This window comes from Tachypleus tridentatus, chromosome 2 (assembly GCF_004210375.1).
Source record: "Tachypleus tridentatus isolate NWPU-2018 chromosome 2, ASM421037v1, whole genome shotgun sequence".
NCBI lineage: Eukaryota > Metazoa > Arthropoda > Merostomata > Xiphosura > Limulidae > Tachypleus > Tachypleus tridentatus.
In genome coordinates this window covers 147,260,640-147,283,473 of record NC_134826.1, presented here as the reverse complement: position 1 = coordinate 147,283,473, position 22,834 = coordinate 147,260,640, and the positions used below count along the sequence as shown (strand labels likewise).

At 34.7% G+C, this 22,834-nt stretch overlaps 1 pseudogene across 1 annotated transcript in view; it reads right to left on the bottom strand.

The window, feature by feature from the left end:
- Positions 1–7,045: 7,045 nt before the first annotated feature.
- LOC143245632 (gamma-aminobutyric acid type B receptor subunit 1-like) overlaps positions 7,046–22,834 on the bottom strand; it is an 80,388-nt pseudogene continuing 64,599 nt past the window's right edge. The window contains exons 13-18 of the transcript XR_013025647.1: positions 19,881–19,988; positions 18,057–18,261; positions 16,109–16,236; positions 13,491–13,619; positions 11,560–11,697; positions 7,046–11,388 (exon numbers count right to left, since the gene is read on the bottom strand). The product of XR_013025647.1 is annotated as a gamma-aminobutyric acid type B receptor subunit 1-like (transcript). The remainder of the gene's footprint in view (positions 11,389–11,559; positions 11,698–13,490; positions 13,620–16,108; positions 16,237–18,056; positions 18,262–19,880; positions 19,989–22,834) is intronic.

Genomic DNA, 22,834 nt, shown 5'->3' with positions numbered 1-22,834 from the left:
GAGTTCTAACGATAACAGTGTGAAGGTAATGAACTTTAAACAGGATTAACAGTGTGATGGTAATGAGTTTTAAACAGTATTAACAGTGTGATGGTAATGAGTTTTAAACAGTATTAACAGTGTGATGGTAATGAGTTTTAAACACGATTAACAGTGTGAAGGTAATGAGTTCTAAACAGGATTAACAGTGTGAAGGTAATGAGCTTTAAACAAAATTAACAGTGTGAAGGTAATGAGTTCTAAACAGGATTAACAGTGTGAAGGTAATGAGTTTTAAACACGATAACAGTGTGAAGGTAATGAGCTTTAAACAAAATTAACAGTGTGAAGGTAATGAGTTCTAAACAGGATTAACAGTTTGAAGGTAATGAGTTTTAAACACGATAACAGTGTGAAGGTAATGAGCTTTAAACAAAATTAACAGTGTGAAGGTAATGAGTTCTAAACAGGATTAACAGTGTGAAGGTAATGAGTTTTAAACACGATAACAGTGTGAAGGTAATGAGCTTTAAACAAAATTAACAGTGTGAAGGTAATGAGTTCTAAACACGATAACAGTGTGAAAGTAATGAGTTCTAAACACGATAACAGTGTGAAGGTAATGAGCTTTAAACAGGATTAACAGTGTGATGGTAATGAGCTTTAAACAGGATTGACAGTGTGAAGGTAATGAGTTCTAAACAGGATTAACAGTGTGATGGTAATGAGTTCTAAACAGGATTAACAGTGTGATGGTAATGAGCTTTAAACAGGATTGACAGTGTGAAGGTAATGAGTTCTAAACAGGATTAACAGTGTGATGGTAATGAGCTTTAAACAGGATTAACAGTGTGAAGGTAATGAGTTCTAAACAGGATTAACAGTGTGATGGTAATGAGCTTTAAACAGGATTAACAGTGTGAAGGTAATGAGTTCTAAACACGATAACAGTGTGAAGGTAATGAGTTCTAAACACGATAACAGTGTGAAGGTAATGAGTTCTAACGATAACAGTGTGAAGGTAATGAGCTTTAAACAGGATTAACAGTGTGATGGTAATGAGTTTTAAACAGTATTAACAGTGTGAAGGTAATGAGTTCTAAACACGATAACAGTGTGAAGGTAATGAGTTCTAACGATAACAGTGTGAAGGTAATGAGTTCTAAACAGGATTAACAGTGTGATGGTAATGAGTTTTAAAAAGGATTAACAGTGTGAAGGTAATGAGTTTTAAACAGGATTAACAGTGTGAAGGTAATGAGTTCTAAACACGATAACAGTGTGAAGGTAATGAGTTCTAACGATAACAGTGTGAAAGTAATGAGCTTTAAACAGGATTAACAGTGTGATGGTAATGAGTTTTAAACAGTATTAACAGTGTGATGGTAATGAGTTTTAAACAGTATTAACAGTGTGAAGGTAATGAGTTTTAAACAGTATTAACAGTGTGAAGGTAATGAGTTCTAAACAGGATTAACAGTGTGAAGGTAATGAGTTTTAAACAGGATTAACAGTGTGATGGTAATGAGTTTTAAACAGGATTAACAGTGTGATGGTAATGAGTTTTAAACAGGATTAACAGTGTGATGGTAATGAGTTTTAAACAGGATTAACAGTGTGATGGTAATGAGTTTTAAACAGGATTAACAGTGTGATGGTAATGAGTTTTAAACAGGATTAACAGTGTGAAGGTAATGAGTTCTAAACACGATAACAGTGTGAAGGTAATGAGTTCTAACGATAACAGTGTGAAGGTAATGAGCTTTAAACAGGATTAACAGTGTGATGGTAATGAGTTTTAAACAGTATTAACATTGTGATGGTAATGAGTTTTAAACAGGATTAACAGTGTGATGGTAATGAGTTTTAAACAGCATTAACAGTGTGATGGTAATGAGCTTTAAACAGGATTAACAGTGTGAAGGTAATGAGTTCTAAACAGGATTAACAGTGTGAAGGTAATGAGCTTTAAACAGGATTAACAGTGTGAAGGTAATGAGCTTTAAACAGGATTAACAGTGTGAAGGTAATGAGCTTTAAACAGGATTAACAGTGTGATGGTAATGTGTTTTAAACAGGATTAACAGTGTGAAAGTAACAAGTTTTAATTAACATTAAGAATGATGAAAGTGAAGAATCCTTAGTAGGATTAATGATCGGTAAGACGCCACTATTAATCCCATTGAGATTAAGCGAAATGATCATTTTGTTTAATATTGGAAGAAGCAACACAAATGTTATAATGAAAGACTGGTCAACCCTGAACTCTATGGCTTCATTTAGCACAAACTTCTCGTGAAATGCAGTGTCCAGCACGTGTCATAAAGTTTAACAACAGCAATTGTTGAACTCACGCCAGTCCCTTCAGGGTGTGATTCTGCTACATATATTTAAGACTATCACTAGGAAAGTCCACTCTACATTATACATACGTCTTCAGAATTATGAAAATCGTCTTTGAAAAGTCCACTGTTCAGTTTATCTTTCTTTATTAGAAATCGGTTTAACAGCCAAACACTTTTAATGAAGTTGTTTATGTGTTCGCGAAATACATTCAGCTGCTACATTTGAACCGTTGAAACGTATAGTTTTTACGGTATATTTTTGTGACATTTGTTACCGCTGCTTATCGTAATTTCTGTTTGTTTTCATAAGTTTCGTATGAAAAAATTGTTTTTTAGTTACGAAACGTCAAGTGTATCGTCACAGTTATTAGAAAACTTTAAGTAGATAGTTCACATGTTAAATGTCTTTTAGTATGTATGTTTGTAGACTGTTGTGTTTAGAAGAAATTAAATAAAAGTTAAAATTAATATTGTCTCTGGGATATGTAACAAACTTACATAACTTTCACTGTCATCAAAAATGGAATTCATATTTAAATACAAACTGCTCATTTGTTACAAGACAAACGTTTGTTAGATTGTTTTTGAATTTCGCGTAAAGTTACACGAGAGTTATCTGCGCTAGCTGTCCCTAATTTAGCAATGTATCTCAAGACGACTGATATGGGTGTTAAAACGTTTATTAAAATAGTGAAAACGTTTCGTCTTTCTTACGTGATCTTCAGGTTAACAAAGAGAGAGTTTGCAACTGACCGTTTGGAACTAACCTGAAGATGACCCAAGAAGGTCGAAACGTTGTTATCCACTTTATTTTAATAAAAGTTTTAATATCCACACCAGCCGTCCTGAGATACATTTTAACTCAAGTGGGTTTCTTCTCATCACGAACATCCCTAATTCAGCAGTGAAAACTAGAGGGAAGGCAGATAGTCGTCACCACCACCCGCAAATGCTTGGGCTACTCTTTTATCAACAATAGTGGGATTGACCGTCACATTATAATGCCCCCGTGGCTGAAAAAGCGAACTTGTTTAATGTGACGGGAATTCAAACCTGCGACCCTCAGATAACGTTTCGAGTGTCTTAACCACCTGGCTATGCAGGTCCTAAAACAAACGTGTGTTTTTTTTCATTTAGCAAAGCCACAAAGGGCTATCTGCTCAGCCCACCGAGGGGAATCGAACCCCTGATTTTAGCGTTGTAAATCCGGAGACATACCGCTGTACTAGCGGGGGGCGACCTAAAACAAACGAAATAAAGCAAAGTGCCAGGAGGGAAGTGTTCACCTTTTTTTTTTTTAATACCGAAACTGTTATTCAATTGTCATGATTATAGGTCCCAAGAAAACTGATCAACAAGACACACGGGATTATAACCTGAGATTATTCATGTTGAATTTCGTTTTGTTTCATGTAGTCTCTGTTCTTTAATTCGCAACCGTCCCTAAAACTGAAGAGATTTAATGAGTTGTTTTAAGGGAGCCCCATTCTCTGCAATGTAAAGGTCGTAGATTCGAATCCGTTTTCCACCAAACATACTCGCCCTTTCATCCACGGGGCGTTATAACGTGACGATCAATCCCACTATTCGTTGCTAAAGGAGTAGCCCAAGAGTTGGCGACGTGTGGTGTTTGTTAACTACACACTGCATTCCCTTTGGTTTTTCACTACTATATTAGGGACGAATAGCGCGCATAGCTCTCGTGTTGCTTTGTGCGAAATTCAAAACAAACCAAATCGAACTGTCGCGGTATGAAATTATTTACCGCAAATACCAAATTTAACATTTTGCTTTGTAATAACTCATAACCACACAGGCGTGGAAAAGGACTTCTTTGGAAAAATGGCTGACTCTATCCTGTCATTTGTGACGCTGGATGATAATTTTGTTTTCATTGTTGCAAAGAGTGTGTTTATTTGCAGCTAAGCACAAAGCTACACAAATAGCTATCTGTGCTCTGCTCACCAGGGGTATCGAAATCCAATTTCTAAAACTAGGTATGTAGACATAGCGCTGTGTCGTCACTGGGAGGGGGGAGCGAGACTGCAAAGAGAAGTCCACCTTCTTTGATGGTGTTTTGTATTAAAAAAAACAAAACACTTGAGCCTCAACACGGGAGAAGTTCCGTGCGCAGAAGATATAACAACAGAAAAACACAAACACCACGCAGTCGCAGATTCCTTATGCTACAAGAAGTGTGTGTGTTTGTGTGATTTTCCTAGAGCAATACCACATCACGTGATTTGCTGTATCCATAGAGAAGAATCGAACTCTTAGCGTTATAAGCTTGAAGAGAGAGAAACAATGTATCCATGTAATTATTTAAGACTTCATATTATCAGTAATGAGTAACTATGTCTATTGAGTTCCCGGACTTATCTGTACGAACACATATCTTTGATATAAAACAAATAAAAAACATTTAATGAGTTATTTGACTAAACAGAAAGAGAATAAACCACTTTAACATGTTAAACCTAAAGTAAAACACCTCTTTCACGTGCAATTAATTCATGATTTCAGTCTTTCTACTGAAGACTGTGGACTCAGCAGATAGCCCGATGTGGCTTTGCTATAAAAACCACACATACACGCCCTACTGAACACGAGCGACACCTACTGGCGAATAAGGTCATTACTTTTTAATGTATTTGTTAAATTTTTATCTTCTTCTGAGTGCCATTAAAATTACACTTTAACATACAAATAAATGGTATATTACTCCATGTTTTGTCTTTGTTGTCTTATGTCTGTAACTAACGCCACATCTGACCAGAAACAATATCTGCACGGATTGTGTCTTAGCCAAGAAACGGTTTTGTAATCATCTTTACGGTTAAGCCCCCTTCAAGAAGAACAATACAGACACGTTTGAGGTACATAAAAATAACGTTTCAGTTGATTCATAGTTTCTAAATAGTTTTACAAGAAACATTTCTGAAATTTTGTGGTTCACATAAAGGTAGTGAAGTTCTCAGTATTATCTGATGTTGTCAATATTATCTGATGCAGTCATTATTATCTGATGTTGTCAATATTCCCTGATGCTGTCAATATTATCTGATGTTGTCAATATTATCTGATGCTGTCAATATTATCTGCACCGTAACACGTTTTTCACAAGGTTTTTGAAGGAGAGACCTGATAGTATTCTGTGTTGTATATTCTCTCATCAATCAGTGAGTGTTTGCCGATATTGAAAATTATGCTGATTTTACCTTGTTGACTCAACGGTCGGTTTGAGGAACCGTAACATTAATATTTTGGATTCAGTTCCTGAGAATAACGCGTAACTTTGCTCCTAAAATAAACAAAAAAAAAACTATATAGATATAATAGTACTGTCTACTGTATGTCTACATAACTGTTTCATGGGTGTGGATGGATCTTTACCAAATTTGGTATGGAATCTTATTTGGATCTACAGGGAGATAAATGTAAAATTTCAGTTTTACGTTTTACAGTTTTGAGGTTTCATTTTAAAGAGGTTTTACTTCTCTCGATCTTAGTCATTTTGATATCGAATTAAACTTATTCGTTCATGATATGCCTTATTTAACTTTGTTAATACGATTATGGAATATTAAAAATGTGATCAGCAGAAGGTTTGAAGCCGTTAAAAATGGATAGTCCACGCGCAGTTTCGCGCTTAACAACAAAGAAACATCCTTATGTACGTATCAAATCCGCGTTCCTTTTCTTTCGTATTGAAATAGCTAAAGTTTGATATCCTCAGTGACGTCGAGAAAACCCACTTGTAGAGAAAAATTTATATGTAAAATCGGCTCGTTTGGGTTGAGAAAATATTTTACGTAGAGGAACGAATAACGTTTCGACCTTCTTCGGTCATCGTCAGGTTCCTTGTGTTCGCTCCTCTACGTAAAATATTTTCTCAACCCAAACGAGCCGTTTCTACAAATATAGTTTTGTCTCCTGTTCGGTCAGCGGTAAGTTTAAGGACTTGCAACACTAAAATTCGGGGTTCGGTTCTCCGCCATGGGATAAAGTGCAGATGGCCCACCCATTACGTAGTCTAGTTAAGAGTGTGTGTGTGTTTTTCACAGCAAAGCCACATCGAGGTATTTGCTGAGCCCACCGAGGGGAATCGAACCCCTAATTTTAGTGTTGTAAATCTGTAGACTTACCTCTGTACTACCGGGGGGCCTCTGGTTAAGAAAACAACAACGTAGGGTCTTTACGACATGGGGAGAATCAAACAGAGTTTAATGATAGTCGATACAAGATGACCTTGGTTGACCCGGCATAGCCAGGTGGATTAAGGTGTTTGGTTCGTAATCCGAGGGTCACGGGTTTGAAGCCCCGTCACACTAAACATGCTCGCCCTTTCAGCTGTGGGGGCGTTATAATGTAACGGTCAATCCAACTATTCGTTGGTAAAAGACTAGCCCAAGAGTTGGCGGTGGGTGGTGATGACTAGCTACCTTCCCTCTAGTCTTACACTGCTACATTAGGGACGGCTAGCGCAGATAGCCCTTGAGTAGCTTTGCGCGAAATTCAAAAACAAACAAACCAAGAAGAACTTGGTGTCCATATTTCAAGTTTCTCTTAAACAATGCTTTGTGTTTATGGTATGATTGGTTGTAACATAACTTAGTACATAATTTATCGCACACTAGAAATTGCTAAACGAAGGTGATGAACATATAATATAACGACACACAAAGTAAACATTATATCTTAAGCAATTTATATATGACGTTTTCACGTATTGTTTTAATGATAATTTTTTACATCGACCAAAAAATTTGGTAGGATTTTGTAACATAGCACTGATAAAGAAACACGTAACACAAAGTTAAAACACAAGGATTTCTTTAGAACTACATAAAACCACGTACAAACACAATAAGGTCTATAGTTTGACATTTGTTAAAGAAATGCTAATATTAAACCTTACAAAGATATATTTTTATTGTCGTACTTAAAACACAAACACTGATACTTGTTATTTTTACAAGTTATAAATTTTACGGAAAGAATTTCTTTTTAAATTTACAAAGCTTTGACGTTTCGATTTTTTTTTTCACACAAAAACTTTCTTTGCCGTAACGTCCTAAGAATTTGAAAATGAACGTACCAGCGATTGAAACATGTTACCCGTTGAAATAAATATTAGTCATCACCGTAAAACCTGTAACTTGTAAAAGTACTTTCTACCAGTGTGTAAAACCTCAGACAAAACTATTGTTTAACACGTGTTTAATATACATTTAAACAATATATATATACACATGAACTTCTAGCAACATGAACGTTTACAACGCAACGGTAATTTTCGATTATTTAATTAAAGACTAGAAAATATTTTCAACCCCAAACTCTCAATTTTTGAGTAAAGATACTGAGTTTTTTAACAATCTGTAGAATCTCAACCTATCAATACATTTACAATACAGAGAACGAGATTGTATTTCGAAAACAATAAATTACTTTCACATTAGAGTGCACAACAATCAGACGTAGAAGGTGTGTGGTCCATCTTTTAACACAAGTTTTGTCGATTCGAAGCTCTGGATTTTAATAACCCTGAAACATAATGAATACTTTCAACATTTGAGCCTGCGGCCTCAGAATGAAACACTTAACAATATTTTCTCAACCAAACACGTGCCTTTCAAAACGTGTTGGTTTAATTTTTGTTTTATCGTGTGTTTTTTTTATTATTATTTAGTATTTCTCGAAAAGGCAGTCTCATGGAATGTTTGGCTGACTAGGAAGGTTGAACAGCGTTGGTAACCATCTGAAATGTTACGAAATGTGTTTCTGGTCCGTTGTTCTGTTTATTTTTGAATTTCACGCTAAGCTACACGAGGGTTATCTGCGCTAGCCGTCACTAATTTAGCAGTATAAGACTAGAGGGAAGGAAGCTAGTCATCACCACCCACCGCTAACTCTTGGGCTAGTCTTTTACCGACGAATAGTGGGATTGATCGTCACAGTATAATGCCCCCACGGCTGAAAGGCTGAGCATGTTTAGTGTTACGGGGAACCGAACCTGCGACCCTCCGATTATGAGTCAAGCGCCTTAACCACCTGGTCATACCGGACCTACCGTTGTTCTATACCGTTTACTTCTGTGTAGGAGGGCGAATATCTCCTTGCTAAATTCACTGATAAAAATATCCCGAGACAAAGAACTGATCACTTTGAATTACGTAAAAGACACATTTTTTAAAACTGTTTCTTCAAACGAGTTATACTGAAGTTTCTGTAGTGATTTAAACCCCTTTATTATACCCTCTCTTGGCTTTTCTGGACAACCAATTGCAAAACACAAATCAGCAAAGTTTGCGTTTCTTCTTGTCTTTCAAATTGTCACGCAGCTTTCCACACGTTACAAAATGGGAGATGATAACTGGCTAACAAATCACCTCTTAGTGTTTCAGCCCTCAAACTCGAAAAATGTACAAAATGTGCGTTTAGTCCTGTTATCAAAGACATCCTTGAAATGTATATTTTCTTTCTTATTTTCCGAATAAATAAAAAAGTAATAATCATATGCCTTTGGTTACTTCTATTTTTCATAACCTCAGTGTCACACATAATCGTATCCAAACTGTGGAGACCTAACAATGAATACGCAAAATGTGCCAGAAACAACTTGATATTGCTTGCTCTTAAGGTAACAATAAATCGATGGCCCTAAATTTAATGACACAGAATTTTTTACTACGTTATTAATGACTGATTTTTAAATGTCTTCCCCAAAACCTTACATGTCAGTAAAACAGTAGAATTTCAAGTCTTGGACGACGTTTATGGGAAGGTAATGCTTGTTTGTTTTGAATGTTGCAAAAAGCTACACGAAGGCTATCTCCGCTATCCGTCCCTGATTTAGTAGTGTAAGACTAGAGGGAAGGCAGCTAGTTATCACCACCCACCGCCAACTCTTGGGCTACTCTTGAAGACAATGCAGAATTCCAGATCCAATTCTATCTTTACAAATACGCGAAATATTTAATTTTATGCATGGAACGAAAAAAAGTAGGAACTTCAACATTAATTCTTTCAAAAAGCCTAGCAAGGTCAGGTGATTACAAATCTTGACCCGCAATCTGAAGGTCGCGGGTTCGAGTCCTTATCCCGTGAAACACGCTTACCTCTTCTTCCATGGGGACGTTATAATGTAACGGTCCATCCTGTTCGTAAAAAGAGAAGCCTAAGAGTTGGCGGTGTGTGGTGACAACTAGCTGCCTTCCATCTAGCCATTAAATGCTCAATTATGGACGGCGAGCACCAACAGTCCTCATGTAGCCCTCCAAAATAGGCTTGGGACATGAAATCCGAAGACATCCATCAGAAATTAAATATTGCATGTGTATATACATATATTCAGTTGTAACGTATCGCGCGTCTAATTTTTCCTGTTACCGTCAGACATAAGTTGGTAATACGACACTAACAACACTTAAGTTGTGTACAACTGTAAGAAGAAAACAGTGGTTAAATTACAACAATCAACTAATTTATTTCAAGACTGATAGCATCACTTCGGATCCATTCCAGCTACGACAAAGAAAATGTGTTGTATTTAATTATAAGTCATACATCTCTAAGCATTACACATCAACTGTTTATAACCGCATTACACATCAACTGTTTGTAACCGATTATCTCTAAATGTGCTTAGTAAGCAAAATCCTGTTTTTTCTCCATTAGAACAAAATAAAACAATATCACAGGGGCTCTGGAGCATTCTTTAAAAAAACATTCAAACGTTCACTGACTAGCCATAAATTAATATCATGTCAAACTAGATTTAGCACCCCACCCCATTTTACTTTTATTCGAACTGGCCTGGCATGGCCAAGCGCGTTAAGGCGTGCGACTCGTAATCCGAGGGTCGCGGGTTCGCATCCCTGTCGCGCCAAACATGCTGGCCCTTTCAGCCGTGGGGGCGTTATAATGTGACGGTCAATCCCACTATTCGTTGGTAAAAGAGTAGCCCAAGAGTTGGCGGTTGGTGGTGATGACTAGCTGCCTTCCCTCTAGTCTTACACTACAAAATTAGGAACGGCTAGCACAGATAGCCCTCGAGTAACTTTGTGCGAAATTCAAAAACAAACAATTTATTCGAACTCTTCACCAATTTCTTCTAGTTAAAAGTAAAGGTTCAAATCTTTTCTTTTACCCCCTGGTGGCGTAAATCAAGTACTACATGAGAATGAGAAACCAATACTTTATTTAAGGTAAACCATAAACAACTTACGCGATGTTTTAAAAAAAAATAATCCATAATTTAATCCACTAAACGAAACTCTTGTACCGTGATTTAGCACACTAAACGTAAACCTCGTGTCATAACGTAACCCAATAAACGTAACTCTCAAAGTCTTTTCTTCTCTTAGTTTGGATATGACCTGATACCGCGAATGTATATCAATATAAAATCCGCCTTCTGAAGGACATTGTTTTTGAAAATATTTATGATAAACTTTGGCCAAGTTCCAAATTCATTAACATAAATAATTATGAAAAACATCGAAATTATCATTTCTCGGGCGTTTCAGACAATTTTGTAAAAAAAACAACAAAAAAAAAACAAATATCATTCAGCACTCAGCTCCATATCCCCCAAACCATGTTATGATTTATAACAAATGTAACGTTTTAAGGAAAGCCACTTTTAGTTTTCATAACTCTTAACAATAAACAGTAACGTGGACCAAACAATGTATTCAAAGCATGTAATTTCTTTTTACTTAAAATGATTTTTTTAAAATCAAATTAACACAAGTGGTTTAGAAGCAACACGACCCAAGAACAATATAGTCAGAGATCACAGATAGGACTCTGAGAACTCAAAGTCCGAGTGCGAAGCTCTGGATCCACGGACCATGGAGCACGTGGTACCCGTGACGTAACCAGAATCAGATACAGGATCAATAGTAATCTTTTCTTTTGGCGAGAGCATCACGCCATCACCATATTGAACCGGTAGGGTAATTCGCACTCTCTCGCCGATAGAGGCCGTTCCGTGAATGGATCGCAAAGCATTCTTCTCTCGCAGTGCTTGATTCAATAGTTTAATTTGTTCTTCCTTCTGTAAATAAACAATGAAATGTTACAGTATTCGTGTGAATAAATAAAGAAAATTACCAACTTTTATCGTGATGAGAGACGAACTTGGTCGTCGGTAACGCAATAAAAAAGATTTTGGATACACAGATAAAAAAAACAAACCAGTAAATACGAATTTAATAAGTTCATTTACTTCCGCTATTTGGCGCTTCAGTTCCTCATTCTCAGCTAACAGACGTTGGTGTCTCTCTTCTTCTTCCTTGCTGGTGATTGTGTCAGTGAGGTTTCTAGCATCGGACCGTTCCTTTGGTCGTCTCACGAGCTCAATAATCTACAAAAGTAAAAATAAGACACTTATTTGTAATTTGTAATTGTTGTTATAAATAAGTATTTCATTTTTCGTTATTGTTAGAGTGTGTATGTTTTCTTAGGGCAAAGCCACATCGCACTATCTGCCGAGTCCACCGAGGGGAAAATTACGGTTAGCAATGCATAAGTTGTATGAAAGATAGACAATTAAATTATGTGTCCCTGAACGGTAAAAAAGTTTAAGAAATAACTTGTTGATAACACCAAACAACACAGCACCTTGGTTAAATCATATATTTGTATTTGTGTGTGTATGTAAATTAAGGGAGCTATTGGTTTGGCTTGTTTTAAATTTCGCGCAAAGCGACTCAAGGGCTATCTGCGCTAGCCGTGCCTATTTTTACAGTGTAAGAGTAGAGGAAAGGCAGATAGTCATCACCATCCACCGCCAACTCTTGAGCTACTCTTTTACAAACGAATTGTGGAATTGATAGTTACATTATAACGCCCCCACGCCTGAAAGGACGAGCATGTTTGGTGACAGGGATTCAAACTTGCGATCCTCAAATTATGAGTAAAGTGCCTTAACCACCAGGCCATGCCGGGCCTAAGGAAGTTATTAAAATACTTTATAAAAAATATTGGTTGAGAGTCATGAAGAAATATTAGTTATATTAAAACTGAGAAGAAAGCGACTATTGAATATAATAGAGTTTTATTAATCTCAAATCATAGAAATCTTATAAAATAAGTAGAGTTGTATTATTTAGGTTATATTCCTATTTTCACAGAAAATGTTTTATAGCTTAGTCTAGATGCCATTACGAATAAATTATATATTATTTATCGTTTATGGTTTAAAAAAGCATTAAATGAGTAATTTGAACAAAATCAATGTAGGTAACATAAAAGTGAATTAGAATTAGAAAGATATTAAAGTACTTGAGTAATATAATTTGAAACGTCGACAAGTTAGCCACTTAGAAATTGTTATTTCTACGTTTCCCACCGATAAGAATTTTTATGGATTGTAAATTTTGCAAAGTGTAGTTTAATGTTTTCTAACCAAACAAAATATACTATATTTCAATTACTTTTTTATGAAGGTGGCGTCTTGACATTTTCAGTTACACAAGCGAGAGTGTTTTCACGAACAGAATATATTCTGTAATAACACATCAATAACCTTCTAACAGTTCAAAAACGTATTACTAATACTTTTCCCTACAACGATGGATATCAAGTAGGCAAAAATATACTTAAGGTTTTAAAATATTAATCTGCTTATAAAAATGTTACTAAACTTAAATACTTAATATGTGAAAAAAATATGGAAATTTAAGATTTTTAAAATAAAAACGTATTTATTTTATAGATGTCGCTAAAATACAAATATTTCTCTAGGTGGGAAAACAAGGGTCAAAACTAAGCCTATTTGAAGAAAAATATTTTACAGGAAGCAAAACAGATATTTTACTATAAAATCAAGGTTTGTGCATTTTTAAAAGCCCTTCTCCTGTCAGCTGCTAACTGACCACAGCAATTTTTTTTTTAAGTAAGTAACTTAAATATTATATTCAATAACTATATTACTAGTAACGGTATATTATTCATTTAATTTTTAAGAGTTTAAAATTGTGAACTAAAACTATTTGTAATTTTTAAAAAGTTTTTTAAGCCAACTTCAGGAACAAGAACAAGAACCATCGATAGGACATCACTAATAACTGAATATGATTTGAGAGTTTAAAATTAGAAACTGAAAACTATTTATAATTAATTAAAGTTAAGAAACACTTTTGCTTGTAAGCTTACTTTAGGAACAAAAACAAGAGCCATCGATAGGAAACTGCAGAAAATAATTGCTAAAGCCACGAAAGCAAAAGTTGCGTCTTGTTGACTGCTAATAACCAGTGTGACAGGAGCAGTAATGAGACAGAGGACCTGGAAACAGTAAAATAAAATTATTAGTGTGCTATAAACAGATCGTTTCCTTGAGCCATATAATTTTAAAGAGCTCGTGCATGTCTAAGGCCAAATATCTGTGAAAAACAAATGCTTCTTTAATGGGACTTGGAAGTATAATTAACAGTTTAATTCGGGTGGTGGACAACAAACATCTGTATCAACTCTTCTAACGCTCGTTTGTTTATGAATTTCACACAAAGCTACTCGAGGGCTATCTGAGCTGCCCGTCCCTAATTTAGCAGTGTAAGACTAGAGGGAAGGCAGCTTGTCATCACCACCCACCGCCAACTCTTGGGCTACTCTTTTACCAACGAATAGTGGGGTTGACCGTCACATTATAACGCCCTCACGGACGAAAGGGTATGTTTGGAGTGACGGGGATTCGAACCCGCGACCCTCAGATTATGAATCGAGCGCCCTAGCCACGTGGCCATGCCAGGCCCTCTTCTAACACAGATGAATGCAGTTCATTCGATAAATCGTAATTACTTACCACTTATAACTTTAAGTAAAACCCAACGGCTGGACATGTTTACGAAATATGAAATACGACCAATGTATTTAAATACTTAATAGAAACACGACTAATCTGTTTGAATACTTAGCCGGACAGAAAAATAAAATTCGATGAATTCGACATTTTATCTGTGTTCGCTCCGTGGAATCGAGCCCAGGATTTAACACTGTAAGTACGTAAAGTACCGCTTCCCACAGGATGAGACTTAACATCTTGACAGAGTCTGATATTTTGCTTTATTTATATTATGATTTATACTGTTAGTCAAGTCTGGAACCGGTGGGTTAAGGCGTTCCACTCGTAATCTGAGAGTGGCGGGTTCGAATCCCATCGCACCAAATATGGTCGCCCTATCAGCCGTGGGAGGCGTTATAATGTGACGGTCAATCCCACTATTCGTTGGTAAAAGAGTAGCCCAAGAGTTGGCGGTGGGTGGTGATGACTAGCTGCCTTCCCTCTTGTCTTACACTGCTAAATTAGGGACGACTAGCGTAGATAGCCCTCGTGTAGCTTTACGCGAAATTCAAAAACAAAACAAACAAACATGACCGAGAGTGCAATCAAGGTCACTTAGGGTTAACGTTATAACAAAACTTCAATATTTCGACTAGCATCGAGCGAACTGAGATAATATAACAAATAAAACCGCATCTTAAATCATTAGGATAAGTTCAAAGTCATGGCTAAAGGCAATTTCAAGTAAATTGTTAATAAAAACTAAACGTTTATTCCGTTAATACAAAACTACTTGAGAAACCTGAACATATAAATAAGTAAAACACTAACAGTCAGTTTATTTTCGGCTTTTTTAAGTTAAATTTATTTTATAACAAAGCCATAGTGGTCTGTATATTGCGTTCCTGCGATGAATTAAAACTGGCATATTAACATTGTAAGCTCTTAAACGTGTGGCTATTCCATCAAGTATTCAAAATAAATATTTTTTATATTTCTGAGAATTAATATGAAACATTCGTATTTTGTAAATTATTTCTTTTGACAAAGTTTACAAAAATTTGTACTGTTACTTAATATAAGTATTTCCCGTTTATTCTTTCTAATTATATGTTTTGATAATAGCCGTTCCAAACTTAGCTGTAAAAGACTAGATGGAAGGCAGCTAGTCGTCACCACCCACCGCGAACTCTTGGGCCAGTCTTTTACCAACGAATATTGGGATTGACCGTCACATTATAACGCCCCCACGGCTGAAAGGGCGAGCATATTTGATGCGACGGTGATTCGAACCCGCGACCCTCAGATTATGAGTCGAACGCCTTAACCCACCTGGCCATGCTGGGCCTAAAGTTATATTTTAGAACGTTCTGGGTAACGATTATTTTCTTTATAGTCGGATATCTTACTTATCATAATTATTTCTCACAAAATTAATTACCAGAAGAAAGAGATTTGTTTCGATGTTTATGATATGTTCGTTTTTACTTATTAAATACCTCGATTTTGTGAATACATGACAATTCCAACAAAACTGTACTTAGTGTGATTCTTTCAGACTTTGCTTTATCAAGATAATGTGAATGTTTCTTGGTGAGTTAGTTTTAAAATTATACCGTTGTCATAACTTAACAGTAAGATTTTTTTCAACAGTTAAAACACAACAGACAACGGTTGCAATAGGTGTCGCATCTGTTTCTTGGCTCAAACGAGAGCAAGGACTCCTAAAAATTGATATTTTAATGATTTAAAAAATAGGGTAAATATTCGAGTGCCTTATCCACCTGGCCATGCCGGGGCCCTCAATTCACTAAACTCTGCGAAGAAGAAAAAAAAGTTTAAACGATACGTGGCACGTATCAAAATAATTCGATATATATATAATACTTTAAGGCAGATAATATAATTATTTATAAATAATATTTTAAGGTTTTCTGTTCATTTCGTTACTCTATAAGTTTGATATTTATTTATCATGTTTATATTTCCTTACCACGACGTTATAAATACTCATTCCTACAAGCCTCGAGTCGTTCAACTGTTTGATCTTCACACTTCGAGTTTCGTAGGCGAGAAAGATACCAAATATAAGTAGTAGGCCTTTATATCCGTACATAAGTCCTATCGGAAGCGAAATAATAACACATTCATTTTAGAAATAAAAACTCATTAAGTACACAAAACTTACTCACATTTTTCATTTTTCCTTACACCTTTCGCGCTGAAATTTAATGTTATTGTCAAGCCTTAAAGGATTTCAATATTTATAAACGTTCAACTTAAAACAAAAATAAAGTAGTAAGACTAATTATGTTTTCTGTACAAATTTACTATGATTTATTTACCACTTAATACCAGAAACCCAGATTAATTAAGTTTTCTGTACAAATTTACTGTAATTTATTTACCACTTAATACCAGAAACCCAGATTAATTAAGTTTTCTGTACAAATTTACTGTAATTTATTTACCACTTAATACCAGAAACCCAGATTAATTAAGTTTTCTGTACAAATTTACTATAATTTATTTACCACTTAATACCAGAAACCCAGATTAATTAAGTTTTCTGTACAAATTTACTACAGTTTATTTACCACTTAATACCAGAAACCCAGATTAATTAAGTTTTCTGTACAAATTTACTGTAATTTATTTACCACTTAATACCAGAAACCCAGATTAATTAAGTTTTCTATGCAAATTTACTATAATTTATTTACCACTTAATACCAGAAACCCAGATTAATTAAGTTTTCTGTACAAATTTACTGTAATTTATTTACCACTTAATACCAGAAACCCAGATTAATTAAGTTTTCTATGCAAATTTACTATAATTTATTTACCACTTAATACCAGAAACCCAGATTAATTAAGTTTTCTGTACAAATTTACTATAATTTATTTACCACTTAATACCAGAAACCCAGATTAATTAAGTTTTCTGTACAAATTTACTATAATTTATTTACCACTTAATACCAGAAACCCAGATTAATTATGTTTTCTGTACAAATTTACTATAATTTATTTACCACTTAATGCCAGAAACCCAGATTAATTAAGTTTTCTGTACAAATTTACAATAATTTATTTACCACTTAATACCAGAAACCCAGATTAATTAAGTTTTCTGTACACATATACTATAATTTATTTTCCACTTAATACCAGAAACCCAGATTAATTAAGTTTTCTGTACAAATTTACTGTAATTTATTTACCACTTAATACCAGAAACCCAGATTAATTAAGTTTTCTGTACAAATTTACTGTAATTTATTTACCACTTAATACCAGAAACCCAGATTAATTAAGTTTTCTGTACAAATTTACTATAATTTATTTACCACTTAATACCAGAAACCCAGATTAATTAAGTTTTCTGTACAAATTTACTATAATTTATTTACCACTTAATACCAGAAACCCAGATTAATTAAGTTTTCTGTACAAATTTACTATAATTTATTTACCACTTAATACCAGAAACCCAGATTAATTAAGTTTTCTGTACAAATTTACTGTAATTTATTCACCACTTGATACGAGAAACACAAGTCCTAATATAAAATATTCGAAACTTATAATTACGCAAGACGTTTGAATGAATGTTTGATTGGTATAGAAAACTTAAACATTATCCGGTGTAAATTAATTCGTGTAATTTTAAAAACGCGTCTCTTCATAGTGGTCAACCCATCATGGTATTTCTTTTTATCTTTGTACCATAAATAGCTTGTTTCCGTTGCCTAATTACAACGTGTCCTTCGATTCATACATTTATATTAGCTTGAATATTTTTAGTTTATTTGTTTTTATTGTTTAGAACAGACTAAACACTGGCGATTTGTAATAACGTGAGAAGTTAGTTAAAATGTGCAAACTATAATCATTGTGAAGTCACTGCTAAAATATTATTAGTATTTTAATCTCACCAAGCCAGATGGCGTTGTTTTCAGACTCGCAGTGTTCCAGTTCTGGCTGTATCTTAATGTCCTCGTCCAAAATTTCTGGATTTTCTAAAGGAAACAACTCGAGTTTTCTCCTAGGAGGATCTGTGGCCTGCCACACTGTGAGAATTAATATATCCAAAAAAAGGAGAAATCCCACCAAGGCATACAGCTTCCAGCTTTCTACTTTCTGAAGAAAAATATTAATAGTGAAATTACGTAGTAACGTCTTATTACCGAACTGCTTGATAGAATTTAGACTATTAAAGAGAGTTTGATGATTTTATAACTGTGTAAAAGTTAAATTGCACGTAAGCATATTTTTAAAAACAACGACAACAAAGAAACATTATAAACGGTTCTAGGGTTTTTCACTAATAAATAAAAATTAAGAAATTTCTTAATTTGTTCTTTTTAGAGTCTACAACAAAATCCTATGGTAATAATTATTCTTGAAAACAGGATTCATTCTTTAAATTATATCGAATTAAAAGGATTGAATGCAAACATTCCCTATCCGAGAGTCGCGGGTTCGAATCCCCGTCACACCAAACATGCTCGCCCTTTCAGCCGTGGGGGCGTTATAATGTGACGATCAATCCCACTATTCGTTGGTAAAAGAGAAGCCAAAGAGTTGATGGTGGGTTACGACGACTAGCTGCCTTCCCTCTAGTCTTACACTGCTAAATTAGGGACGACTAGCACAGATAGCCCTCGTGTAGCTTTGCGCGAAATTCATAAACAAAAATAGCTTCCCGTGTAACAGGTGAGCTAAGTCAGTATTAAAGTAATTATATATATATATGTCTAAAAGGTTTTAAACAGTTTTGATAAACTGCACTAGTAGGAGTAATTATTACACTTATTTTATATCACGCCTGATTTGTAGTTAATAAACACGCTAATATTTGATTGTATTTAATAATGTATAAAGTTTATTTGTTTGAAGTTAAGCACAAAGATACACAGTGGGCTATCTGTGCTCTGCCAAACATCGGTATCGAAACCTGGTTTCTATCTTTGTAAATCCGAGACATGCCGCTGGGGTCATATAAGAAACACTGGCGCAATTAGGTGAGTAAAATTAGCTGGAATTCTTAATATGAGAGAGCCCGAGACTGTAGGCTTGGGTTTGAGTACCCGTGGACTTGATTCAACCAGTAAGGCAGGTAGAGAGAAACGTTACGTTGCATTTTATTGAACGCTTTGTGATAGTTGAAACGTACTCGGAAAGTTTATACTCTATCTCGCGTTCAGAGAGTCTGCAGTCAAGAAAAACTTTGGGTTGTCTAAGTTACACATGGGCTGATCATGTAAATATTTTTATAACTGAGAATAAAGGTTTGTTTTCAATTTCGCGCAAAGTTACTCAAGGGCTATCTGTGCTAGCCGTCCGTAATTTAGCAGCGTAAAACCAGAGGAGAAACAGTTAGTTATAACCACCCACCGCTAACTCTTGGGCTACTCTTTTACCAACGAATAGTGGGATTGACTATAACATTATAACGCCCCCCAAGGGCTGAAAAGGCGACCATGTTTGGTGTGACGGGGATTCGAAGCCGCGACCCTCAGCTTACAAGTCGGGTGCCTCAACCACTTGGCTATGTCGGACCTGAGACGAAGGACATTTAGCGGACATAAGAACAGAAAGGTAGGGGTTTGAAGTCATCCAGAGGATATAACAGTACTTTTTTTTATTAAAAACAAATTTAGTTTACATGAAATGTGTATTTTATTTTATTATTTAAACGTATTTTATTTACGCTAACTTTTCTTCAAACAAATTATTTAATAAACTTTAATATTTACTTTGCTGTCGTTGGTTGATTTGGTTGTAAGCCGATGGACTCGCCAAATCTTGGAAAACATGGCTCCGTAGGACAAGGTAAAACCTATACTCAACAGCCAGGCTCTCGCCTGTGTTCAGAAAAGAAAAAACGAAATGAGTGACTTTAATCTATTCATGTTTAAACACAATGTGTGACAAATGGTGATCTATCTGAATAGGAAAAAAACAATTTAGTCTCAAAACCAGGTATACGTGAATTAGAAAATGACTTATTCGGCTTCAAATGTTACAGGCGGACTTCAATAATTTTCAGATCTTAGAACAACAAAAAATTCTACTTAGGAAGTTGACTGCATCTATGAGAATAAGGAAAATGTACCAAAGATTTTTATTTCCATAATAATAAGATAAATAATTATCAAGTTTTTAATATATTAAACTTTCGTTTTATGTAATTTGAAATAAACATTTTTTGTTGTTGTTTCGTGTTAAGCCTAAAATCCAATTTTTAGGGACATAAGCTCTTAGGCTTAACACTGGGAGATGTAGCAAAAAATATGTGTTTGTTTTTGTTAAAAGCTAACTACACAGTAGATCATTTGTATTCCGTCTGCTGCGAAAAATCAAATCCCAAATTTTACGTTATAAGTCCAGAAAGTTACAGCTGACCACCGGTAAAGAACTTTAATCAAAGAGTTTTCAAAAGATGACGACTATATGAGAGTTGTAATATCAGTTTATTTGTTTTTCAGTGTTAGATATATAAAGTTTTACACGTGAAATGTATAAAAAAAACATTTGTGGCTCTATATTGGTTTATTTTGGGTTTAAGTTGTTGTATAAGTAAGGCTTCTTTAATTTTACGTTTGTTTATGTTTGTTTCTTTATTTAGTATTTGAGTGTTTTCTATGGTTATGTTGTGTTTATTTGATTTGCAGTGTTCCAAAACGTGTGAAGGTTACTTTTTATGTTCTTTAAATCTGGTTTCCATTTTTTTACTTGTTTCTCCAATACAGAAGTCGTGGCAGTTATCACATTGTATTTTATAAATAACGTTGGTGTGATGTTTGTCAGTATAGTTTTTACATTCTATAGACCTCAGTTTTGTGCCTGGTTTTCGAACACTGCAAGTCAAATAAACATAACATAACCATAGAAAACACTCAAATACTAAATCAAGAAACAAACATAAACAAACGCAAAATTAAAGAAGCCTTACTTATACAACAACTTAAACCCAAAATAAACCAATACAAAGGAACACCTTTATATCTATATTAAAAAAATAATATAATAAATAGTAATAATAAAATAATATTATATATTCAAACATCTAAGCCCGCCCTCTACATTCCGACACTCAGTTACACAACCCTTTTCAAACATGTGATCAGCTTCCGGTCAGTTACCTCTTTCTTTCTTTGTGAACCTGACGATGACCGAAGAAAGTCGAAACGTTGTTCACTCCTCTACGTGAAAAAAAAAAAATTTCAACCCAAACGAGCCGTTTTTACAAATATGTTTCTCTACAAGTGGGTTTTCTCGACATCACTGATTTGTAACATGTTGTAAAGTTAAATAACTCATGCTATTGTGGTATTTTACTATTAATATTACGGTTTTTTGGTTTGGGATAACATTGTAATCACTTTTTCGAGACGGTTACTATCTTTGAACCATCAAAATTCATTGTGTTCCTGCACCCCAGTGAGACAGTGCTATGTCTGTAGTTATATTGCTAGAAACCGGGTTTCGATACCCGTGGTAGTCAGAGCCCTTTGTGTATCCCTGGACTTAATGACAAATAAACAAAACAGCATTGTGCTCCCCTTTGTCGTTTATAGCGCTAACACTCGTATATCCTATGAAAAACACGATAATATATATGGACAATTAACTCTCAAAATAAAATATTTATTAATACAGAAAAATAATAAAAACTGTCAGTGTCTATTCTAGTTTATTGATACACACAGTGATTCGTAAACATTTCATGCTATATATATATGTGTTATCTAAGCCTCTTAATTATTAACACCAGGCTCTTGTATATAAGGCCTAACGTGATCCGATGGTTAGAGCGCTTCATTCATCATCTGAGGGCCACCGATTTCAAATACCCGTCATAAAGAACATGGTCGCTCTTTCAGCCGTAGGGGTATAATAATGTTATGGTCAATTTATTATTCGTTGGTAGTAAGAAGAGCAGTCTGATGGTCGGAGTTGGGTGGTGTTAACTAACTGCCTTCCTTCCACAACTAAATTATGGACGACCAGCGCAGATAGCCCTCGTGTAACTTTGCGCGAAGTTCTCTGACATCATAATATTACGAATTAGTGTAATAGAATAAATCGTGGTTAAATACTTTTGTTAATGTTATAAACAATGTGTGAGTGTACTGTTTATCATCAAGTTATATAAACAGTGTGTGAGTGTACTGTTTATTATCAAGTTATATAAACAGTGTGTGATTGTACTGTTTATTATCAAGTTATATAAACAGTGTGTGAGTGTACTGTTTATCATCAAGTTATATAAACAGTGTATGATTGTACTGTTTATCATCAAGTTATATAAACAGTGTATGAGTGTACTGTTTATCATCAAGTTATATAAACAGTGTATGAGTGTACTGTTTATTATAAAGTTATATAAACAGTGTATGAGTGTACTGTTTATCATCAAGTTATATAAACAGTGTATGATTGTACTGTTTATTATCAAGTTATATAAACAGTGTGTGAGTGTACTGTTTATCATCAAGTTATATAAACAGTGTATGATTGTACTGTTTATCATCAAGTTATATAAACAGTGTATGATTGTACTGTTTATTATCTAGTTATATAAACAGTGTATGATTGTACTGTTTATTATCTAGTTATATAAACAGTGTATGATTGTACTGTTTATTATCAAGTTATATAAACAGTGTATGATTGTACTGTTTATTATCAAGTTATATAAACAGTG